Source organism: Ctenopharyngodon idella, chromosome 16 (genome assembly GCF_019924925.1).
Source record: "Ctenopharyngodon idella isolate HZGC_01 chromosome 16, HZGC01, whole genome shotgun sequence".
Taxonomy (NCBI): Eukaryota; Metazoa; Chordata; class Actinopteri; order Cypriniformes; family Xenocyprididae; genus Ctenopharyngodon; species Ctenopharyngodon idella.
The window spans coordinates 13,108,716-13,124,179 of NC_067235.1; the positions used below are offsets into that span (position 1 = coordinate 13,108,716).

General features: G+C 36.9%; 1 protein-coding gene across 1 annotated transcript in view; it reads left to right on the top strand.

Annotated features, from left to right (window-relative positions):
- Nucleotides 1-15,464, top strand: part of fhod3b (formin homology 2 domain containing 3b) — a 202,532-nt gene that overhangs the window by 123,503 nt on the left and 63,565 nt on the right.

A 15,464-nucleotide genomic window follows, 5' to 3' on the forward strand; every position in this document is an offset into this window, starting at 1 on the left:
TGGAATAATGATGCTGAAAATTCAGCTTTGCCATCACAGAAATAAATTAGATTTTAAAATATATTAAAATAGAAAACAGTTATTTTAAATTGTAATAATATTTCACAATTTTTGTGTTTTTACTGTATTTTTAATCAAATAAATGTAGCCTTGGTAAGCATAAGTGACTTATTTTATTTGAAATTGACTTGTATGTTTTTATTGAAACATTCTAATTTAAGAAAATGTCACTCAGAGACCTCCTTGAACATTTTTGAATGACGATACAAATTAATTGCTGAATCATAATTTTGAATTGATTTACTAAAATTGATGGTTTCAACAGATTTATGAAAATGAATCAAATCCAAACTTTGAATAATATTTATTGATTTATTAATTTATTAACAAAACATTATCATACTTGCACGTCTCAAAGCAAGGAAAGATGGTGGAATTAGTCTAAAAACGGCAATAAAATCATTGTGATATTAATATTGTTGTCAGCAAAATAATTGTGAATATATTATTAGAATATGTCGCCCCAATTTATAGCTACATCAGCTACATTTATAGCTTAATTTATAGCTACATCTGAATTTTAAGTATAGAACAGTAATAAAATTAGTGGATTTAAAATTAAAATTGTAAATGCTTGTATATGGTTATGTGTTAACTGAAGTTTGTGTTGGGACTCTTTATTTTATTCACAATATACCACATTCATATTGTAACTGCCACTACAAACCACTAACACTATACCATAATACTAAATATCTATACATCCAAACCACACCACAAGGAGTTAAATTACTACAACACAATAAATTTTAAAGCTGGACACCAAACATTTTCGACTCAGCACTATTAATTAGCAATAAAGCATCAAAATGTCTTCTTTTCCTCAGAGGGAGAGGTGTCAGGGGGGTTGTTGAAATTCAGTTTACGATCTGCAACATCCTGCCAAGCCTTTTTATTGGACGTTAAAGCATGTGGGTGCTGCCCTCTCGCAGTGGGCTGTGAAATGCGGGTGACCTCTCGGAGAGAGTTTTCAGTTCCCTTTAGACCTCCCCATTGGCCTGCAACCTCATCTCCAGGCAGAGGAAGCTCTTAGCAGCCTGTTAACATGCCTGACCTTTCACCTCACATGCATGGAGAGAATAAATTAGCCAGGGCAACCAGGAGCAACGCGTTTGTGAATGGCAATTATTGGGGTCAATGAACGGTGCGTGTGATGGTGCATTTCAGTGCTTGTTTTGTTTGGTTACATCTGGGCACCTGAAGCGTATTTGTGTGGTATACTTGAGGGTATCAGCTTCCCTTTTTAAAAGTTTGTTTGTGCATGTGGGTGGCGGGGCGTCTGTGTGTATACAAATGTGTATACAAATACACAAAAGCAGAACATTACATTAGAGCAGTATGATGTAATGTATTTACTGAATGCATTGTTGGGAATTTAGTGTAAGCTGCTCTGGCCCGTTATTATTTTTATTCCTCGCTTTGAACAGCTGTAACTTTATATCACTATAGTAAAAAAATCACAGAACTTTTAATACATAAAGGGTCTGTGGCTAATTGTCTGTTGTGTTATTATGGGATTGATGGGATGTATATTCGCCCAGCAACTTTAGGTTAAATCTTTAGTATTCAAAATAACAGCCCTACTACATCATTTGAATTAAAGACTTAAAATTACACATGCGAGTCCATTTTTCATGGGGAACAAATATTCCTCAAGGACCCATATGTTTCATCTTTTTTTTTTTTTTTTGTATTTTATATTATATAGTATATATATGAGCAATATCACACGATTAGCCGTGCGACATGGCTGTATATTAGCACGACTGTGATTCAGCCGTAGGTAATATTTAAATTAACAACAATAGCCATTATAAATGACGATAGGAAATAAAAACACAATTCAGTCAAACATACAAAATCAGCGCTCTACAGGATGTAAGTTAAATATAGCCATAATATTAAATTATTAAATTTAACATAGCCCAATTCGATTTGCTTAGGAGCAAGTAATAGATTAATAAGAACAAAGATTGCCCATTTTATGTACCCAAAATTAATTATATCTCATGTTTAACCACTATAAGAGCCAGCGGCAAATCCCTGAAGCACTGAACAGCCGCTGACGGCCTGGAGCTCGCATCTGCAAATGCGTCCAAACTAGTAAAATAGGCGCTCTGATTAAATATGAGTACATATTTCATGTCTAAACAACTACATTCTCGCCTAAAAAACTCTTAAAACTACAGTTCGTGGTACAAGTGTAGTGTTTGTAAAAAATACGGTGGATTTGGTCGGCCGCCATGACAGTCGCTTCAAGTGATATAAACGGTGAAAAGGTAGGAGAGCTGTTATCACTAGAATATCACACAGCTCTCAGCCAATCAGATTCGAGAACCAGAAAGAACTGTTGTATAAATGTATATAGTATTTTAAATCCAGTGGATCAGCTATAAATCAGTCAATTTTATTGGTAATGAACAAATAAATCACCAAATTAATTTTGTCTTTGTATTATTTGTGTATATTATATGCAATACAAGTTAAAAAAGTTTGGGGTCAGTAAGATTTTTTAAATCTTTTTGAATGCTCATGCATCACATATATTTGATATTTATTGTAATATTGTAAAATATTATTACAATTTAAATTAAGTGTTTTCTATTTTAATATATTTTAAAATGTAATTTATTCCTGTAATTGCAAAGCTGAATTTTCAGCATCATTACTCTACTCAGTCTTCAGTGTCACATGATCCTTCAGAAATCATTCTAATATGCTGATTTGCTGCTCAAGAAACATTTCTTGTTATTATCAATGTTGAAAACAGTTGTGCTGATTAATATTTTTGTGGAAACCTTTTTTTAGGATTCTTTTATGATCAGAAAGTTTAAAAGAACAGAATTTATTTGAAATAGATATCTTTTGTAACATTATACATGTGCATCCTTGCTGAATAAAATTATTAATTTACTTTGTTTCAAAAACAAAAAAATCTTACTGACCCCAAACCTTTAAATGGTAGTGTATGTCAGTATATTGTGTTTTGTTTGTGTGTATATGTGGAGTAAAAAGCTAGATGAATTCAGTGTTCATGTGTGTTTTGAGAGAGCTTAAAGTGATTTCTTTACTGGGACTGCTTGTTTATTGTCAAAGCAGTTGGATTTACAGGGCCAGGGACTGACGACAGACACCTAAACACTAAATCCGCATGTTGAGACTTACTGGCAGTCTGTACGATTTACAGCCTGTCCACAATGACAGCGGCTTTCTCTAACACAAAAACAAAGCTACACATTACTCCCCATAGCATAATATTTCAGCTAGCCCAAAATGGAAATACATTTTGTGCATTAGAAGGGCCAACTGGTACAACAGTTATGCTGGACAGTTCCTAAAGAAGTATTTTTCACAATGTATCATGGCTCTGAGTAAGTGCTTCAGGTGTTTTTTGAGTGAAATAGGCAGTAACAACATGGCTATTCCTTTTTAGACTTGCACATTTTATTTTCTAGTTTCCACACCCAGATGATTCATGCTGCTGCTATGCTTTTATGGACTCTCAGTAAGACTCAGCACACCTTTGGGTAACAGGATGCCATAATTATCTCAAACTGAGCCTGCATGCTTCCCTAAAGGTTGTGCATCCTTATATTTACAGCTAAATTTGTTTCAATATAAAACACACAGTTGAAATGAAGTTGCATTGTCCTAGTGGGACCTGGTTTCAATGTGTTTACTTGCAATCAGTGCTTGTGCCCTGGTTATAGGTTTGAACCCACATTGACACAAACAACCCGGTTGATTAAGACGCCAAATGCCAAATTCCCATCTGGGACAGAGAGAAACTGAAAGAGAACGAGAGATACAGTGAGAGAGATCAAGACGATGATGATGATGATGACAAGCTGTCTAAATGATAGCTTCAATCCCTTCCCGCTCTTTTTAATCATTCATTTGCACTTTGTTTACTTCATTTGTCTCTGTTTTTGGTGTTTTTGTGCGAGTTGGTTGTTTGTTTGGAATGGATTGGTCTGGCTGTGGGAAAGAGCTGCTGTTGTAGCCTCTCTTCTCTGTAGCATGGCTGTAACCTGGCTCACAGATGACCTAGTTTCTCATGACCAGAAGAAGAAACACACACTGTGGTGATCTTTTCCTTCCAGTGTTTTTTGGGGAGCATGCACACATATACACTGGTGCCAAAAAGTCTGAAACCACATTGAAAATGTCATTTTTTTCATTATTACTAGAAATAACCTAAACATTGTGTAGACAATGTTTTTTGTGACACTTAATATGTTAAAGTTGCACTTAGCAGTTTAGTTTGTTGCGCTGACTGTAATTTTTGCCTGGCATCTAGTGACACCTAGTGGTGTGGAGGTAGCATCAAGCAAAAAAGTATTTTTGGTTAGCGATGGCATTGTAGAAATGCGCAATTCACAGTCAACCTGTCACGATCTGGGTCTTTTGTTTTGTCTTTTTAAAGGACTTTTATGTTGAAATGCATTCTGAGTTTCCATTGTGTCTGTGTTACTTTTCTGTTTGGTTTTCATTTCTCTGTGTTGTCATATTAATCACCATGGTCACCTTCATTAGTTCCAGCTGTTGTTCATTATCTACTCAATGCATTGTGTGTTTAAACTCTTGCTTTTCAGTTAGGTTTTATGAGTCGTTGTTGGCGTTCATGTGGTTTGCAGGGGGGTGCTCTTGTTTTCTCCGTGTGATTTGGATTATGTTACCGTGATAAAGCAAGTTTCCATTTGGTCATGTGATTTCAAAATGGCCGCCCCCATGAGGCAACAGGGTCCAAGTAATAAAATAGAAAATACTCATACATACATTTAGGAGGCATTTTAAGGCTGGAATACACTGTAAAAATTATATTCAAAGTTGTAAATAAAACAGAAATTATACCATTTACACCATTTTTTTTCCCCCGTGTACACTACATGACTTTTGCCCAGCTTTGTGCCCCAATTTACAGTCTGAAAGAGTCAGTGACAGTTGTCGAAAGTCAGAGCCAGTCTGCAGATTTCAGGCAGTTGGAGTTTAGAGATTTCACAGAATTTTTTTTTTTTTTTTTTTTTTTTTGTAGATTTAGATTGTTTGGTTGTTAAAATTTTTCATGTTTTTGCATGATTTGTTGTGTTCGGAACGACTTGAACATCTGGTAGTGTGTGATCTTCAGTTGTTTAGTGTATAGCCCAGAACACACCAAGCCGACGGTCGGCTGTCGGGCAGTTTTTGTTCGTCGGCCGACTAAGTTTCCTCAGTGTGTTCCGCACCGTCGGCTGAAGTTGGTCCTTGTTGGTTTTTTTATGGCTGATTCAACGGAGCTCGTCGATCAGTCAGGCCATCTGATCATTCTGATTGGCTGTTCAGCTACTGCCACCTGCAGGTACAGAAAGGCATTTCTTCTTACGCAGGCACAGAACGGACGTGCTACTTGGCCGTCGGGTGTCGAGTGTCCGTTTGGTGTGTCAGGGCAACTTTGGACCCAGACGCTGCCGACGTGAGCCAACACCGCAGTCTGCTTTCGTCGCCACTAGTTCATCAGCGTCGGCTTGGTGTGTTCCGGGCTTATGATGCCCAGTTTTCTCTGTAATGGTTGACAAAGTTGGCAAGTGTCTAATGTTCAGATTTTGTTCAGAATTTAAAAGTTGTGTAGTGTATTCCAGCCTTTAATCAAAGCCGCTTGCTTTGACTTTACAAGGTATGCATTTTATCGGCTCATGCATTCCATGGGAATCAAACCCATGACTTTGGAGTTGCTAGAGCCATTCTCTATTTTTTAAGCACAAATACAGCACATTTCCACACATTAAACATGCATTTGTCTATGCAGATCCACATCTTCTCTTGAGGGAACATGACATATCATGGTGAGATAAGGCATCTCTTCTGCTGGGCCGCACTTGTTGGCTGCTTTGAGCATCTGGGGGATCATTGATAGGAATACTAGAGGCCTGAGATTTCAGCGCCATCACTCCCAGCCAAGCGCATGAAAACACATGGAGAAGTTGGGTCAGTGCCACAGCGTAAATCTGGGTTTACACCTTCCCTCTTAACACACTCTGTGTTCTGTCCAGCACATTTGCATGCTTATGATCCTATTTTGCTCTGTCCGTGAAAATCAAGGTTGTGAGGCAGCTGAGTACATTCAACTTTATAGATTGACATGACAGACTGAATGTAAAATAAATGCTAGGCAGGTATAAAGTGTGATCCAGTTAGACCACATAGAAAATCTGGGGATTTTGTTACGTAACCCTGGAAATTTAGGAAAATGTAAAACAAAACAAAACAGAAAAGCAAAACATCTTTTTTTTTTTTTTCAGAAAAGATGCATTAAATTAATCAAAAGTGCGGTAACACATTTATAATATTACAAAAGAATTCTATTTCAAATAAGTGCGGTTCTTTTGAACATTCTATTCATCAAAGAATCCTGGAAAAAGATTTAATACTGTTTCCACAAAAATGTTTGGCAGCCCAACTGTTTTCAACATTACTAATATTAAGAAATGTTTTTAAGCATCAAATAAGCATATTGATTTCTGAAGGATCATGTGACACTGAAGACTGAAGTAGTGGCTGCTGAAATTCAGCTTTGCCATCACAGGAATAAATTACATTTTAAATTATATTAAATTAGAAACCATTTCTTTTAAATTGTAATAATATTTCACAATATTACTGTTTTTACTGTTTTACTTTTTACATAATTGCAGCCTCGATGAGACTTCTTTTACAAACATTAAAAAGTCTTACACCCCCTAAACTTCTGAAAAGTAGTGTTTGTTTGTTTAACATTTATAATAATATTATTTGTAATTTTTTATTTTTTTTTTGGTAATAAAAAAACTACAGTAGGACTACTTTAATCAGTGGTCTTTTGTCCACAGTATGTGAACATGCTATTTTGTAACACATTTACATTATTGAATTGTGTAAATTAGTTGTGCATTCACTATCAGAAAAAAAGGTACGGCGCTTGTCACTGGGGCAGTACCCTAGGGTACAAAAGTGAAAAGGTACTAATATGTGACTTTAAGGTACTAATATGTACCATTTAGGGGTAAGTAAGGTACAAAGATGTACCTTTTCACTTTTGTACCTTAGGGTACTGCCCCAGTGAAAGCGCTGTACCTTTTTTCTGAGAGTGTTGTTGTGATTCATTACAAACTGCTTATCATATTTAATTTTTCAGCACATCTTATTTCATTGTTTGATCATGGGTATGAAGCGCCAGAACTTTTGGTTCCCATCTAAAATTCCTGTTAAAACACACACCCTATCCATTTAGTGTCCCCCTGTGAGCTGAGTGGAGTTTGGCCCTGTGATTGGGCCCCTCACACGTGTGCCTCTAGGCTAGAGGCCTCTCAGCGCCTGCCGTCCTTTCCTAGACCTGAGGGAGCTTTTCCTCCATAACCCCATCACAGTGGCTGAGCCTGGGGTCCCACAACCATCTGGACTCCACCAGAGCAGCAGATCAGCCCAGATAAATTTTATGAGAGAACGGAGGAAGGTGAAATTAGCAGGAAGAGAGCATGAGAATGTTTATCACTCCATTTCTGATGACAGAGTTACAGAGTGCACTAGTAGGCAGTTAACATCAATGGCAATCTTTGTAACTCCCTAGTGTCCCTGAAAGCCAGTTCTGCTCTCAAATCACCATCTTTGTGGTTAACAGATAGATGTGCTGTTAAAATTGATTTTAAGTGTCCATGTAAAAGCTTTTCTTGTAAAATGTGTGATTTTGAGTAAAGAGCCTTATGTAATGTGTCTGGGTGGTGCGGGATATCTATATTAGTGACACTTAAAGGGATAGTTCACCCAAAAATAAAAATTATTTTGGCATTTACTCACCCTCATGTCATTCCAAACCTGTTGGACTTTCTTTCTTTCTTCTGTAAAACACAAAAGAAGATATTTTGAAGAATGTCTGTTGTTTTGGAACCCATCAACTTTCATTATATGGACACAACAATATCTAGTGATGGGCGATTTCAAAACACTGCTTCATGAAGCTTTGAAGCTTTACGAATCATTTGTTTTGAATCAGTGGTTCAGAGCGCCACAATCACATGATTTCAGTAAACGAGGCTTCGTTACGACATAAGTGTTTTGAAACTTCAATAGTTCACGTGACTTTGGCAGTTTGATACGCGCTTCGAACCACTGGTTCGAAACAAAAGATTCGTAAAGCTCCGAAGCTTCATGAAGTAGTGTTTTGAAATCGCCCATCACTAGATATTGTTGAATAAAGTCGCTATTTTGTTTTTTTGGTGGACAAAAAGTATTCGTCGCTTTATAATATTAAGGTTGGACTGTAGTCACTGTACTGTAGTCACATGAACTATTTTAAATATGTTTTTAGTAGCTTTCTGGGCATTGAAAAAGAGAGTGTTCTTGCTGGCAATGCAGGCAATGCAGGCCTCACTGAGCCATCGAATTTTATCAAAAATATCTTAATTTGTGTTCTGAAGATGAACGAAGGTCTTACGGGTGTGGAACAACATGAGGGTGAGTAATAAATAACATAATTTTCATTTTTGGGTGAACTAACCCTTTAACAACAGCAACACTGAACCAAACTAAACAAACAAACCCTAAACTAAACCAGTCCCTGTGACATGCCTGTTAGTACACTAAAATAACTGAGCCTGCCTTGTAGCCTGAACCTGGCCGAGAGAGAGACAGAGATGAATCAAGCCACGGCTCGTGATGATTTTAAATCATGTGAGGGTCGGAGAACTGCTCCCTTACCAACCCTAAGTCTCCCTCACCCTGTCCGGCTATCACAGAGATGTTTATGGAAAAGAGATTAATGCTGATGATATTTGTGTATGGTGTATTGTTTGAAAGATGGCACAGCAGTATAAATAGCTACTTTTTCAACTTTTTCTTTTTTCTTTTCTGTTTGCATACTGTAGTGTGTTTCACATGATATGATTTATTACAAACAAGTGACCACCAGTGTGTTTCTTTGTTTATTCATAGTTTTTGTATTTTGGCAGAAATGTCTTTTGAATGTAGTCAATATTTTGTCATGTCATATTCATTATTTTCAGTCTATTTTACTCTGACTGAAATGGAATGTAAATAACTACCTTTCAAATGATGACAAACAAATATATAGACAGACAGAGAGACTGATGGATGGATGGATGGATGGATGGATGGATGGATGGATGGATCGATCTCTTTCTTACCTGGGCCGAATGCCCTTGACACCCCATGCCTTCAGGACTTTCAGTCACAGCGAGGACACCAGTTAACCTGTTTATTTTGGACACTTTTATCTTTTTTCGACACTTTATTCCCCCTATTTAGACATTTTATGTTAAATAAAAGCCTGTCCGTGGTCTGACTCCACACCCACTGTGTCTGTCGTTGGTCCTCCCGCCACAATAGATGACAGATTGAATTTTTCTGATATACCTACTGAATCTGTCAGTCCTGATTCTTTTCATTTTCTCTATGGTAGATAAATGAGATTTGTTCTGAAATGCAAGAATCTCTCTTTCTATCATACGCATATGTTTAACCGGGAAGGTGGAGGTTTTTCTCACACAGTAGTCTAGGTGGGCACTCAGCTCTTGTTCCAGTAGGGAATCTCCATAACTGGCACGACCGTGGCAACAGAACCCGGCTCTATGTTCTCATAATGAGTTCCCAGGAGAAGAGCACATACTTTCCACATACACTTACCTACAGCCTTCCCATTTTCCCTTTGAATCAAGCACACTGTTTTTCCCCCTTTATAACACATTTTAAGAATGTCCCTTTAAGTCAAGTTATAAAAACTATACAGTATGTCTCTCATATCATATCATTTTTTTCCCTCTTACTGTAGTGTCTGTTTCTCAAGGTAAACAACCTTTAATGTAATGCTTTAGCTGCCAGATGTAGGCTTTTACAGTTCTCGCTTGAGATGACAAACATTTTCTTGAGATATGATCACCTCATGAGGTCAATGTCAATATATGGGAGGGGATCCCAAATAGTCCAGCCCAGCCTTCGCACCAGGCCTCCTCTGAGCCGTGCTGAAGGGTTTCCCCCTCTCCCCAACACTTCACAGGCGAAACAAGACCTGTTGGGCAGCCGCCAAACACAGCAAACCACTGCAGATTCTCTACTGATCGCAGAGCATGTGACTTAATGGTTTCAAGGTTCAAATCGCATTTCACACCCAAAAATAATCAAAAATGAAAATTTAGTTGTCATTTACTCACCCTCATGTCTTTTCAAACCTGTAAGATTTTCGTTCTTAAAGTTTATTGTAAGAACACAATGGTTTTGCGAGAGAACGCCAATGTTTTGCAAGCGAACACAAAATTTCTCAAGGGAATGCAATACTTTTGCATTTTCCCTTCCATCTCATTTTTTTTTTTTTTTTTTTTTTTTACCCCTTAGGGGCTCGATATCTATGTATGGTTTGTGAATGAATCCTTCTTTTGAATGAATTGGTTCATAGAAAGTCTAGATGATTTATTCACAAATCAAACTGATCAGATCTGCGTCCAAAAGTTTAGGCAGCTGACTTGTTGCCTCGCTTGCACACAAAGGTACCTCCTAAAACTGATTTCGAACAGATTTCTAAGGCAGCATAATGTTATAATAACATACAGCTAACTTTGGTGATAACTAAGCAAATATGTAATTACTACAACATTAATTTATTGCTAGAAATTAAAATTTGAAAGTGGAAAAAGCTGGTCAAAAACATACATTGTCACAAATTGACCATCAGCTGATTCAATGACTCAATGATCAAATCCTTACTGAATCTTGAAAGCTGCAGTCCCCTTTCATTATAATAGCATAAGAAAAAAAATAACCAATAGATTCTTCAAAAAACAAACAATCAAACAGAAAAACATTTTTCGTTCAATAAAAGAAAGTAATTTCGAGTTGGGTTCAGAACAACAAGAGGGGGAGTAAATAATGGCAAATTACTTGATTTTGAATGAATTGTCCCTTTAAAACCCTGAAAAACAGTCTTCCCAAATGCTTCAAAGTATCCTTTCTTGTCTTATCAAAACAAAAAAAACAAAAAACATCCTGGGTTCTTTCTTTTCATTTTTTCATCAGCCGTTTGCGGTTTAGATGGCGTTAGCGTGAATCGATAGGAAAATATCCGCAGCATCAAAGCAGAAACAGTCTTTAGTCATTAAAGACTTCCTCCGAGTGTATATTATTGTGATGAATAACACGGGTCAAGTTCATTTTTAAAGAAAGTGTTTACCAGAAGTGCCTTCTATTTTTACCATTAGACTTAATTACACATAGCCTCTTGCCAAGCATGAGGAACCCAAAAAAACTGTGTAGCGTCACAATAAATAAGACTTCCTCTCTTATGCTTTTGTTTTCTTTCAACAAGAGTTTGTTCTAATGATCCCGTGAAGCCATTAACTTCCTGATTTGATTAAAGAAAGCGGTGGTGATTGGAAACACATCTGGAACAGGAGGGCATATGACACTCTCTGAACTGTGTGTGGCAGCAGTGGTTTTGTTAGCATCTGTTTGAGTCTGTTTACTCTGTTGGGAACACTGTGGATGGCTGCGGCTAAGTCAGTGTGACTTTAGATCCAGAGCCTCCGTCGCTGTTGTGGAGTTTAACCTCGGTTTAAATTCGGCCCCACCTGACTGACCTACATTCTGATGGACCTGCTCCAAACGGCCCCATGCCATGTGCCTAAAAGTTTCCTTAACATTGCAAGATGTTAGCATATGCGCTAAATTTTCCTTAACATCGGGCCCACACAGAATCTGTGCATGCAGATTCAAGTGATTTCCTCAAAGTAATATGTTTATTAATATTTTGCCTAATTTGATTATTCTGCCATTAAACACATTTTACTATGGTTTTTGAACTATTTTGTACCAAAATGAGCTAAAAAAAAACAACTCTGCAGAATCTAACTGGGCCTTGACATTCACATCATTTAAAGAAAACATTTTCCCTCAGTTATACAGAAAATGATTTGTGGTGATTGATAATTATAGCTTGCTAGTTTAGTTGTCTGAGGAAATCAAAATATTTCCATTTACATGCTCTTCAGTGTAGACTTTAATCTCCTGACTGGCTGCAACATGCAAGAAAACATGATGCGAAGCTCCTTTTCAACAGATGCTGTTCTTTTTTTCCTGTCAGCTGCTGTCTGAGCCAGACCACCGATTCATAGGAGCTCTTTGGAGATTCCCTTTATACTTCAGAAGGATCACCACTCAAAGGTTTTGATAGCGATCACTAGAGATGCACGGTAGAAAGTCTGTGTGCCAGTAACATCGGTCAATCATTGTCTTGTACTGGTAGAGCATGGTGCTAGCAACACCATGGTTCTCAGGAAACACATACTGCAATTTGCTTTGGATAAAATGCATAAATGCAAGTGTAAAAACAACATTTGATACTGGTGGTTGGTGGTTTTCTGCTACCTTGTCTTAAGGGTCAATGAAATAAGGGCTGGGGTTGACACAAGTTCACAATATTTTCACCTTTTATTTTACAACATAAGTAATACCCCTTTGTGATTTTTTTTTTTTTTTTTTTTTTTTTTTTTTTTTTTAAAGCTTGTATTTATAAGTTTTGCAAACTATTCTAACTCTAACTTTTAATTTTTTAATAAACTGACTGAAAGAGTTGTCGCAAGCTTAAAGGGTTAGTTCACCCAAAAATGAAAATTATTCCATGATTTACTCACCCTCAAGCCATCCTAAGTGTGTATGACTATCTTCTTTCAGAAGAACACAATCGGAGATATATTTAAAAATATCCTTGCTCCTCCAAGCTTTATAATGGTTGTGAATGGGGGGGCACATTTTGAAGCCAAAAAAAATACATCCATCCATAATAAAATTAATGCATACAGCTCCAATGGGTTAATAAAGGCCTTCTGAACTGAAGCGATGGGTTTTTGTAAGAAAAATATCTGTATTTAAAACTTTATTAACTATAATAACTAGCTTCTGACAGACGGCTGTACGCCTCGATTTGTGGCGGAAGAGCAACCTCTGACCCGACACAATGACGAACGCGGAAGCGCAGAGGATAGAGCAAAACAGAACTCCAGTCACGAATTAGAAGTCTAAAACGAGAAATTTTAAAGAGAAATGTCAGAGGATTTTGATATAAGAGAAGAGGAGCTTGAGCTTGTTGCCCAGCCCTATTTGTTTGAACTGTGAGAGTCGTCTAAGCTTACGTGCTCCTACATCCTACGTCATACATCGCGTCAGTAGGTTACTCATTTGGCGCACGTTGAGTTGCGCAGAATGCGTACGGTCGTCCGCCGGAAGTTAAATTTATTTAGTTTGAAATATGGATATTTTTCTTACAAACACGCATCACTTCGTTTCAAAAGGCTTTTATTAACCCACTGGAGCCGTATAGATTACTTTTGTTATGGATGGATGTATTTTATTTTTGCTTCAAAACGCTGCCCCCCATTCACAACCATTATAAAGCTTGGAGGAGAAAGGAAATTTTTAAATATATCTCAGATTGTGTTTGTTTAAAAAAAGACACCTAGGATGGCTTGAGGATGAGTAAATCATGGGATAATTTTCAATTTTGGGTGAACTATCCCTTTAATGGTGGTGATGTTGAAGTCATGTGACCATGGTGTACAGTAGTTTATTTATGTTTATGTTTATCTATGTTTAGTTTTTACTTCTGGCTTTTTGCTTTTTTACTTTTTACTTCTATTTAGGCTTTAAAATTCATAAAAAGTTATGCTCATTTGTGAAGATATTTGAAAGGATCATAAACTTTTTTTGGTATAGAGCTTATTTTCTGCCATAATCCAAAAGCCAATGGAAAAATCCTATCATTTTGTTGAGTGAACCAGGGTGAAAAAATGCATCATCACTGCAGCACATTATAGACACTACGAAAATTCATTCCCATGACTTAAATTGTTTCCTTATTATAAAATAAATCATGGCCATATTGTACTAATTCAGTCCAACATTTAAGTTACATTGCGGCCTAACTCATAGCCACAATATTTATTTCTTAATTTGTAGCCACAATATATTTATGTTTTTTCTGCATGTCATTGGCAGGGCTCTGTAAATTCTTGATATTTCTAAAAAAAACTTTTTACCTTGAAAAATGCATTTGAATATGCAACAACAATCTCACTGAGATGTGGAAGACAAAGTGCTGCTTGCGGTGTAGATGTGTAACACCCAATATACACTGAATTCAAAGGACATGACAAAAACAGAATGTTCACAATCAACAAGTTGTAGACAGAGTGTAAATAAGACATTTATTGTGGCCTTTAGAAAGCAGCATGATTGCAAACAGTCTCATGAGTGACAGTTTGAGTGATTATAATGAAATGTGAGCGTTCTAATATTGTCGCATTGTTCACTTTCTGTGTATAATTTATTCAGGATTTGAATAACATTTTTGTTTTTCATGCTGCTGTTTTTAATGCTTCACTGCACTAGTTTGTTGCTGTCCGACAGCTTATTCCACCTCTTTTTGACTTGCCAGTGCATCGCTGGTGAACACACATCGACAACATAATAAACATACACACTATATAGCATGGTGTTTACATTTAGATTGAAAATTTAGCCTGTTTTTTACCATGTGCAGGTGTTATAGCAGAAGAATGTGTGGCGTTTCCTGCCCTCTGATTATTTGCACCATAAGGACTTGGCTACGCTAAAAACACACTAACACTTTGGCCCTTTCACACATATGTTTGCACGTATGTCGTCCTGGGCTACAACCGTACGTGTATGCGTGTGCATAAATCACAAAGAGAGCAGTTGGCTCTGGCCCAAAACATGAAGTCAGCCACTGTATGGAAGATCAGTGGAATGATTCAGGGCAAGAATATAAAGCTGGATTTATGGCCGCTAGCAGTTAGAGTTGTCAATGTTAACGCTGAGCTATATCGCTAATGACTAATAGTCTCTGCAACCTTTTACCGAGTGCAATTTCATCATATGGAGTGCAATGCAAAGCATCATAAGCATCCTCTGAAGTGCCATAACAATTCACCATGGATCATCCTTCAGCAGTTTATTGCTCCTGCAGTTGTCTCCAGCATTTGTGTTTACTTGGAATCGTCTTGGTTACTGCTCATTCCTATGTTTTTCCATTTTATTAAGTGTGCCAAAACTTAATCATCCACAAAAACAATATGGCTCATGTTTCTTGACCGCCAAAGAATCGCTGGTGTACGACACAACAGGGATAATCAGAGCTGCAAATGTCCTGTGTGTTTACACCGAATTTCAAATGTGTACTGAGTGGTCGAAAATGTAAAATATTAAAATATTTAAAATAATTTTTACAAACAGCTATAGCTCACCAGATGATGAACAGAAAAGAGTATACTGTTTTACTATTTTTTTTTTTTCATACAGTGAATTTTTTTTAACTATTTTATAACTCAGAGATACTTTATTTCTGTAAAGATTCCACTTTATATCTCAAC